Here is a 10,350-nt window from a genome sequence, read left to right on the forward strand (position 1 = left end):
CCAAGTCAAATTAAAAAATGTGAGGGGAAAATAAACTACTAGTTTTCACCTAGAAGATCTTTGGAAGTCATAGGGATAGCTGCTGCTTTTTTCCTTTTCCAAGCTTCTGCCCTAGTTTTAGCATTTCCCCTCCTGGCTTTAGTTTAAGAATTAGGTTTATATAATTACCTGAGATAGAGTGAAGATGAGACACCCCTAAGCAAAGTCATGGGAAAAGTTATTTTTCTCACATTTCATTTGACACAGTGGAGAAAAAGGAAGATTCTATGACTGTGAAAAGAAAGGGGGAAACTACAAGTCTGAGAGAATAGCAATTTGGGAGAACAGCAATGTGCAGACTGAAGCAAGTAAAGGCATCAAAGTATGGAGGCAAAGGAAGAATGGATGGCTTATAAATTTTAGAATTTTAGAACTTTAATGTCAAGATAAGGAATAAGCCTGTTATTTTATTATTATAGTGTACTCCTGTCATGAAGAAACTTTTCCTACCATGCAGGTTGCCCCTATGTGTTGCATAATCTTAAAAGGATGTTTAGAACACTTAGTAATTTGTTCAGAATTACCCCACCAGTAAAAAGAGATATGACCCTAGGTTTTCTAAATCTAAGTATACTCCCTACCCACCATACCATATCATACAGCTGACCATTGAGGAAAGACAAATTTATGAAGTCTTAACTCATCAATTAATTGAATCAGTCTTGGAATTCTGAGGACACTTAGAAAAACTGTTAGAAGTTGTTATTGTTGAATCAGATTCAACTCTTTGTGATCCCTTTTTGGGGTTCTCTTGGCAGAGATTCTAGAGTGGTTTGGTAGTTCTTCTCCAGCTCATTTTACAGATGAGGAAACTAAAGCAGAGTTAAGTGACTTGCCATGGATCACATACCTGGTAAAGATCTGGAGCCAAATTTGAACTCAGGTTTTCCTAATATCTACTATGTCACCTAGCTGTCCCAGTTAAGAAATTACAAATCTAAGTGCCTACATTAAAAAAAAAAAAGCTAGAATTAATATTTGTTATCCAGGTTTTGTTGGGGTTTACAGGATTTTGAAGGGGAAGAGATCTTAGAGGACATTGAATTCACCCTTTCATTTACATTTGAAGAAATTGAGATCCAGAGAAATCCCCCCATATTCCTGATTATACAGATAACAAGTAGCGGGAGTAGAATTCAAAACCAGATCTCTAAACTTCAAATGCACCTTTCATTCTTCTGCACCATGGAATTTCTTATAAGTAATGTCTATTTTACATCAGTGATGTCCAACTCAAATCAAAACTATATCAAATCAGATCTATATTTAAGGATCCTTGCAAGTACATATCAACTTAGAAAAATCACATATTAACATTATCTATGTTCTGTTGCATTTTTACTTATTTTGGGGTTGAGCGAGACATTGGTCAAATGCAGGAACATGTTTGACACTCCCTTTACAGCATTTTTAATGGAAGAAATAGCAATCTTGTTAGTTTAGAAACCATAAAATGGTTTGTTCATAACATTATAACATTAATGATACCCCAACTTGTATCTAAGAAGTTGAGAAAGGGACATAGTAGAGGTGGAATAATATGTGAGCTGGTAGTCTTCTGGTGAGAATGAGAGACAATTAATCAAAAAATTCATTTATTAATAGCATTAAGTAATTTACTAATAGCATTTTAACAGCATTGTGTAATTTGATAAATATACAGAGACAAACATTCATTCAGAAGAAACAACAGGTACATGTATAATACAATACATAAGGTATATGTGGTATATACATATGCATTATATATATTGTATATGCATGATACAATATTCATTGTATATTTTATACAAAATTCATACAAAAATAAATACAATGTAATTTCATGGAAGAATGTCCTGTCATGTAGAGGATCAGCAAAGGATCATGTAGAAACTGGATCGAAGCTGAGTTTCAAAGGAAGCTAAAGATTCTGAGAGGTGACAATGAGCATGAGGGCATTTCAGGCATATGGGGACAACCTGTGCAGAAATTGTAATAGCAGTCTGGAGGCGATGTCCTATATGAGGAACAGCAAGAAGGTCAATTTCACCAGACCATAAATTGCATGGAAAAAAGAATGATATATAATAAGGATGCAAAGGGAGGATAATCCATGAAGCCAGTTTAAATGCCAAACAGAAAAGTTTGATTTTGATCCTAAAGATAGTAAGGAGTCACTGAAGTTTAAGTTGAAAAGTGACATGATGCTTTAGGAAAATCAATTTGGCATGAGATATCCTCAAGACATTCAGTTATCTCCAAAATTAAAAAAAAAAAAAGGTACATATGTTCTGTAGAGGACTGATGGCAAAACATAGGAAGAATCACATTGGATGAGTAGGAACAAAGGTATCCTTGGAGAAAAAAAAACCCACAGTGATGAAATTGTGCAAAAATATCAAAATATCAAAGTTTGGTCATTAAATTATGATGATTATATGAAAAATACAATTTAATTGGGGTCATAGTTAATCTTTGTTATAAATTAAGCTGCAAGCTGCTGAAAAGAAAGAGAGTTGGGTTTTCTGGACTGTCCGGCCTCCACAATTTCAAGCAGAGAATACCCTTGTCAGAAAAGGAACTGAAAGAGGGTAGACAGAGAGGTAAAATAAACCACTGAATGCAATTTTTGCTACTCTATTGTGGGGTTGTTCGATGACGGAGCAGAAGTTAGAACCATACTGAGTTGAGCCTGAGGCAATAGGAGACCCCAAGCTTGTAATTAATAAACGACCTAAGTGAAGCTTGGTGCAAATGAGGCAGGAGAGGGCAACAGGTCACCAGAGCAGTTTGCTCCAAGGAGATCAGACAGAGCAAAGGGTCAACCTAAAGTAGGAAAAACATTAGTAGGAACAGGTTCAAACTATTTATTTTTGAATCAAAATGTGGGAGGGAGGGAAGGGAAGCAAGGGCCTGAATGTAGGTACATGAGGTTCCATCTGTGAGGAAAGCCACAGTAACAGAAATGGGATCCAAAAGCAAAAGACTGATTTTTTGTTCAGGGGAAGACCAAGTCTAAGAAAAACAAGCCAACATCAGATCAGGGCAGGGTATCATCCTGAGGTATGCCAGCTCTAAGAACAATATGTTGTCTAACTCAGTGTTTCTCCAATAGCAGTATCTAAGAAGCAATTCCATCTTGTGGGGGGAACTGCTGCCTAGGACAATTATCAGCTACTTAAGCAGGCAATACAAGTTGTACCCTTCAAATTAACTTGGTAAGGAAGGATATAAAAATAATACAAGAAGTAACTGACTCCTTCAGCTGAGTGGGAGGGAAATTAGTTCCTATAGGAATTTAGGGGATAGAATCACAGATTTGGAAGGGACCTTGTTTGTAATTTAATCCAACCAATGGAAAATTATTTCCCTTATGGATTGTAGTAGGGAAGAAATCATTAGGATTATAACTGGCTCTTGGTAGAAAAAAATGTAACTTTGCAGAGGGAAGGAAAGAGGGAGGGTAAGGTGAAGGGTCATCCATTGGGAAGGGATAAAAAGCCTTAAGGGAAGGATGGGGCAAACTCTTAGGAATTTATAAGGTAAAGGAAGAAAAAAAAGGGGAACACACCTCTTGCAGTTCACTATCCTGATAGGGAACTTTCAAACTCCTCTTCCCCTTTCTTATCACAGGTTTGAATTTGAGCTCTCCTCAGCTAAAGGACTGACTGAAGGTGTCATATTTTTTGTCTTTTAGATTTTGTACCAGGTAAATTTTCAACTTTGGAGCGAGGTCACAGTCACCCACACTAGCTACTAAAAGGAGCATTGTGGATATGTAGAAAGAGCTGGATTTGGAGTGAAACAACCTGAATATGTCTGATAACAAACTTTTATCTCTCATAATTTTCACTTCTACATCTTTAAAATGAAATAGTTTAGACCATTAGTATCCAAAGTAAGGTAGATAGACTCCAAGGGGAGTATAAGATTATCCATTGAGGTGGCAGGAAAATATTAGAACTTCTAATTCTGTTGAAGGAAGGAAGGAAGGAATGAACGAACAAGGGAGGGAGGGAGGGAGGAAAGAAGAGAAAGAGGGGAGAAAGAAGGGAGAAATGAAGGGAGGAAAAGAGAGAGGGAGAGAAGGAGGAAAAAGAAAAAGAAATTATGCTTTACTTATACTTAGGGTACAGATTGACACTAGTATTAATAATGTCTTTATTTGTTCCATATGTCATGTGCCAGTCATGTGACCACAATACACAATGTATCCTGAAAGAGTGAGATTTCCAAGACATGTAGTGGTTTGCAGTGGCATCCTCACTCATTTATTCACTTTCAAGTCTATTTCCACATATTTCAGTTCACATGTGCCTAATTAAATGTCTTTGTGGAGTATATCTTCAAGTTTTATCTAGCCTCTCATAAAATAGACAAGACAATTTTCTTACTTCAAAGAAACTATGAATTGAAAATTATATTAATAATTTAAGCACAAAAAGAAAAAAAGAAAATGGAAGAACTGATATTTATTCTATTCCTAGTATAAGGACTTCTCCAGTCATATTGTAGGGCAAAAATAATGACCAAGGATATCTGACAAGGAGTTAACCAAAATAAAAAACAAACAAATAATAACTAAAAACTTCAAATTTTTCTGTTATTGAAAACTTTCTTTAAGAAAGCATTCTTTTTGCTGAACTGAACTGCACTTGACCAGCACCAAATACTGTGACAAAACCCTTAAATTATTATATTTTAATAAATAGGAAAAGATTCACTATTGATATAGGAGTCAGTGAGGTATCTAGGTGAGACCATAAAGACCTGGAATCAGGAAAATCTGATTTCAAATATATTCTCAGACATTTACTAGTTGTGTGATCATGGAGAGTCCTCTATCTCAGTTTCCTTAACTGTAAAGTGACATAATACTGGCACCTACTTCTCAGGGTTATAAGATAATATTTGTAAAGCAATTTGCAAGCCTTAAAACACAATGTATAAATGTTAACTATAATCATTGTAATTATCCCTGAATCAGTTGTCTGCACATAGTCATCAGAGCTAAGCATTATTTTTCCCATAATTCAGAAAAATATAATAATGAGAAAAATGTCATAAAGTTGAAACAACTTTATTTTGAACTATTCAAACAAAATAAATGACCATAAAAATAGCAAATAAGGAAATATGTATAGATGTAAATTTTAATAATTTTATATGCAAGTTTTACCACAACAAGAAGACTAAAGAAACCCAGAAAACATTTTGATTATTTTTCCAACTTGTCTAACAAATGGAGAGAGATGCCTACTAAACATAATGTCAAGGAGAATAAATTTGTTTATAAAATATTAGATATAATTTTGAGCAGTATTAGTTCTCAAGGAAGAAAGAAGCAATGAAAAGTAAAAGCAGTTTAGTTAAGGTTTGGAAAGACATACAACTAGGCAAAGCCATTCTGAAATGTTTAAAGATAAAAGTGGGAAAAACGGGAGAAAGAAGAAAAATGAAAAATATTTTGAAAGTTATTTTATCAATTTTTTGTTATGGAAACACTTGAACCTTATAATCATGCTTATTCCAGTCCAAAGACTGGAAAAGAAGCCAAATTATAGAGGAGATCTTCTTTGAGAAAGAGGAGGAAAAATTTTGTATTTGGTGAAGGTAATATAGAAAGTATCTGAAGGAAATAAAAGTAGCAATAGCATGAAAAAAAATGGACTTTTTTAATTTTAAAAAAAGGTAACCAAGAGAACACAACTACTAATCAGTCTATATAGTTTATTATCCCATCTTGGAAAAGCTTTATATATAGATAAATCATTCTTGATGAGGGTATTAGTAGAGAACATTCTTTCTCAAGCTATATTCAATAACAGACTAAATCTTTATTATTTCACAATTAGCTAAAAGATGTAGAGAACACATGATTACATTATGCTTATTGTTACTGATTTTTTAAAAAGCATTTGATTCAGTAGAACAGAATATCACTTTACAAGTTCTTTTTCAACAAGATTTCTCCCATCTATATCAAAATGATTCATTCTTGCTTGACAGATTAACAATTGATACATTGATAAGGTTCCAGTTGCTTAAAACAAGACTTCACAAAATTGAGGTAACAAGGTAACAATCTGATGAACTACATTCTGCAGTAGAATGAATAAAGAGGAAAAAAGAGGCATTTTAGGGTTGGGAGGGGGTACCACTGTTGTGGATGCTCCTATGGGGAAAGAAAGATATTCCATAAAGATAGCTGGGTACCTTACAATGAAAAATGTAGAGCTGACACCCAGAAGAGTAAGAGGGTGTGCACTCAGGAAAGAAATTTCAAAGCAAATGGAGGGTAAAGGGGAAAAAGTGACCACGGGGAGGGCAAAGGTTAATAATGAACTGGACAATTAAGGACTTTGGAAAATTCTTACCATGAGGCAATATTTTTCCTATGTCCAGCAGAAATTGATATTTTTCCAAGATTGAGGTACAACTGAAAACTGAGGAGTCAAGGGTCAAGATCTACAAAGCAATAACATGCAAACTGCTTTAAAGAGGATACTCATAATAAGCACCTTAAAAGCTTTAATCCTATAAGGAACTGGGAGACTAAAGTACTTAATAAGTATAAGGGCCATAAATCAAAGAATAAAAGAGCAGAATAAACAGAAAAGAAACAGAAATAATGTAAAGACTGAGGAAAAGAAATCCTTTTCAGAGAAACAAAACAAATAAAAGTTGAAGGAGAGGAAGGAGGGTTTTACTTGATTACTTAACTCAGAGGGGGGAAAGGGGGAAGAATTAAATAACTACATAAAAAGAAGAGGGTGAAGGAACTAATATATTTAACAAAACTCCAGATCTAGGGAGGTGAATAACAAATGGGAGGAAGGTTAAGGGTGAGAGGAAGATAGATAGTGGGAAGAAGATTATCTTGAAGTAGATTCAGTAAAAATAAAGAGACAAATGCTATGTTTACAAAGAAAGGGGAGGGGGATTTCTAATTTGTAAAAAAAAAAAAAAAAAAAATTAAAGACAATTTGAAGAAAAGATAAGACTAACTCATAACTTTGAATAGTAATTGATTAAACCAACCAATGAAAAATTAAAAAGCCACAAATTAGAGGAGAAAACATACCCTCACAATCTGTTGCTTATAAGAAATCCATTTGAAAAACAAAAACATTACAGAATTCAAATAAGAGGCTGGGAGGAAATTTTACTATGTATCTGATAAAGCCAAAAAAGTAATTGCAATCATGATATCAGAAAAAAATCAAAACAAACATTCATAATATAAAGAAGTTCCACTGTACTGAAAGGAACTATATCAACAAATCAGTATCAAACTTAAATGCTCCAAATACCTTACATCTAAAAGCATAAACAAATAATCAACTAACTAGAAGAGGCAGGCAGTCATGCAATAGTAGCAGGAGATTCCATTGTCCCTTTCTTAGTTTTGGATAAGTCTAACAGATAAATAAACAAAAGGGAAAATATGGAATTGAACAAGTTGCTGGAAAAACCAGAATTAAATAATTTATAGGATCTTCTAAATGGGATTGTAAAGATCATATTATCACTAATAGTAGAACCTAAAATCAAAAGCAAGCACCACCTGGAACTTTTACAAAAATTGACCCTGTATTAGGACACAGAGATGTTGTAAACAAATGTTAAAATGACAGAAATAGTAAACATATCTTTTACACACCATAATGCAATAAAAATAATAAGCAAATCAAAGAGCACAAAAGATAAACCCATGTGAAGACTTAACAGTGAAATCTTAAATAATAAGTAGATCAAAGAACAAATGATAGAAACAATTAATAATGAATAAAACTTTCTGGGAAGCAGCTAATGCAATTCAGGGAGGGAGAATCCTATCCCAACAAACATACATTAAGAAAATAAAAGGGGGAAAAAGGAGGATTCAATTAATTAATAGGCTATGTATTTAAAACAATTAGGAAGTTAACAAATAAATCTAAAATAAGAGCAAAAGAGATGAAATAAACTAGAAATAAAATGACTGTAGAAATGATGAATTAAATAAAAGCTGTTTCTTAGAAAAAACTAATAAAATTAATGTCTTTAGCCAATTTGATTTAAAAGGATGACAGAAAATCAACAAAATGACAAATAAACAATGTGAAATTACAACAAAAGAAAAAGAAAAAGAATTATCAGAACCTCATATATCCAGCTATATACTAGCAAAACTGAGAACTCAGAAAAAATTGAGGAATATCTTCAAAAATATAAAAATATCCAAACTAGTTGTCAGATGGACAAATCAATAAAATAGTAAATGAAAAATGTGAAGCACCTCACAAAAAAATAAAAGAAAAAAAGAATTATCAAAACTTATGTACAGTTATATGCCAATTAAGCCTAAAATCCAAAGAAAATAGAAAAATACCTTCCAAAAAAAATACTCACATTAAAAGAAGGCCAAATACAAATCTCAAGTAATCCAATCTCAGAAAAGAAAATAAGACTTGTTTTATATGAACTACCAAAGGAGGAGGTTGGAGAGGGAGGAAACAACTTCTGTTCCTAATGGATTCACAGAAGAATTATATCAAAGTTTTAAAGAACAATTAATACCAATACTATGCAATTTATTTTAAAATACCAAGAAATAAATAATCCCACCAGATTCCTTTCATGGAACAAATATTGTTCTAATACCAAAACCAAGGAAGGATAAAATACAAAAAGAGAATTATAAATCAATATCATCAACAAATATTAATTCAAAAATTAAATAAAATTCTGTCAGTCTACAAGGATTCATCCAAGAAACTGTTCATTATGATCAAGTTGTATACTAGGGATACAAGATAGTTTACCATTAAGGGAAAAGTTAATAATAAATCATATTAAAAGTAAAAATATGCAAAGCAATAGCATTCTCTCAATATATGCAAAAAATTCAATGAAGTCCCACTCTTAGTTATCCTATTAAAAAAATTACAGAATATAGACATAGAGAGCCTTTTTAAACATCATTATATGTATCTATCTAAAACCAAAAGTAAGTACAATTTGAAATAGGGATACACTAGAAGCTTTTCCAATTAATTCAAGAGTAAAGTGACAATGCCCACTCTCTCTACTATTATTTAATATAATTCTAGAAATGCAAACAATAGCAATAAGACAAGACAAAAAAATGAAAGTCATAAAGATAGATGAAGAGGAAATAAAACCATTCCTATTTGTTACATAGATAACAGTTTATGTAGAAATTCTGGAGTATCAATAAAGATACTAACAGAGACAATAGCTCCTGTAAAATTGCAGGCTGCAAAATAAATCCTCAAAAAAATACTGCCTAAGAGGCAGTAAATAGACTGGGAAATCTCATTCTAAATAAGTACAAAATGCACAAAATATTGTGGGATCAATCTAACAAAGCAAGAAAATACATGTGCAGATTCAATTATAGAATGCTTCTTTAAAAAGTAACAAAAACAAAAACAAAAACAAACCAATGAAATAAATAAAGAACAACTTAAATAGCTAGAGGAAAAATCAGTGCTCATGCCTGGGCTGTGCCAATATAATAATAAAAATAATAAGACTATTAAAATTGATTTACAAATCACAAAAGTGATGTACACTTTTAATGGTATGCCAAATTGTCAAAGGAATACTTTATAGATCTTCATACAATATTAATAAAATCAACTTGGAAAAATTAAAAATTTAGAATATCAATAATGAAAAATATAGGGACAAAGGAAGAATAGTACTTTCTGGTCTCAAACTATATTATAATTCAACAATCATCAAATCCACTTGCTAACCATTTTTTTAAAAAAAGATATAGATCAATGGAATAGATTATAGAAAGGAAAATTAGAAATTATGGAACTTAACTCAGTATTCAATAAACTGGAAAATATAAATAATTAGGAAAGAACATCTTATTCAATGAAAATCATTAAAAGAACTAGAAATTAATCTGGCAGATATTAAGCTTAAACCAATAGTTTACAACCTATTCCACAATATATGCTCTAGATGGATACATGACATTAATATTAAATATGATACTACAAAAAATTAAAAGAGAAGTAAATCATATATACCTCTCACACTTAAGGAGAAGAAATGTATTCTTAACAAAGTAGACAAGCAATTACCAAAGAGAAATGGTCAAATGGGAAACAGTGTTTGTATCAAATTCTTGAAAATTACTTGGTATCCATGATATAAAAACAATGAACAGATATGTTTATATATGACCAAAAACTATAGATAAGCAGTTAAAAGATATGAATAAAGACTTCTCAAAAGAACTATTACAAAGTATTAACAACCATATGTTGTTAATGTCCCAAATCGCAAATAATAAAAGTAATGAAA

The sequence above is a fragment of the Antechinus flavipes genome, chromosome 1 (assembly GCF_016432865.1).
Source record: "Antechinus flavipes isolate AdamAnt ecotype Samford, QLD, Australia chromosome 1, AdamAnt_v2, whole genome shotgun sequence".
Classification (NCBI taxonomy): Eukaryota; Metazoa; Chordata; class Mammalia; order Dasyuromorphia; family Dasyuridae; genus Antechinus; species Antechinus flavipes.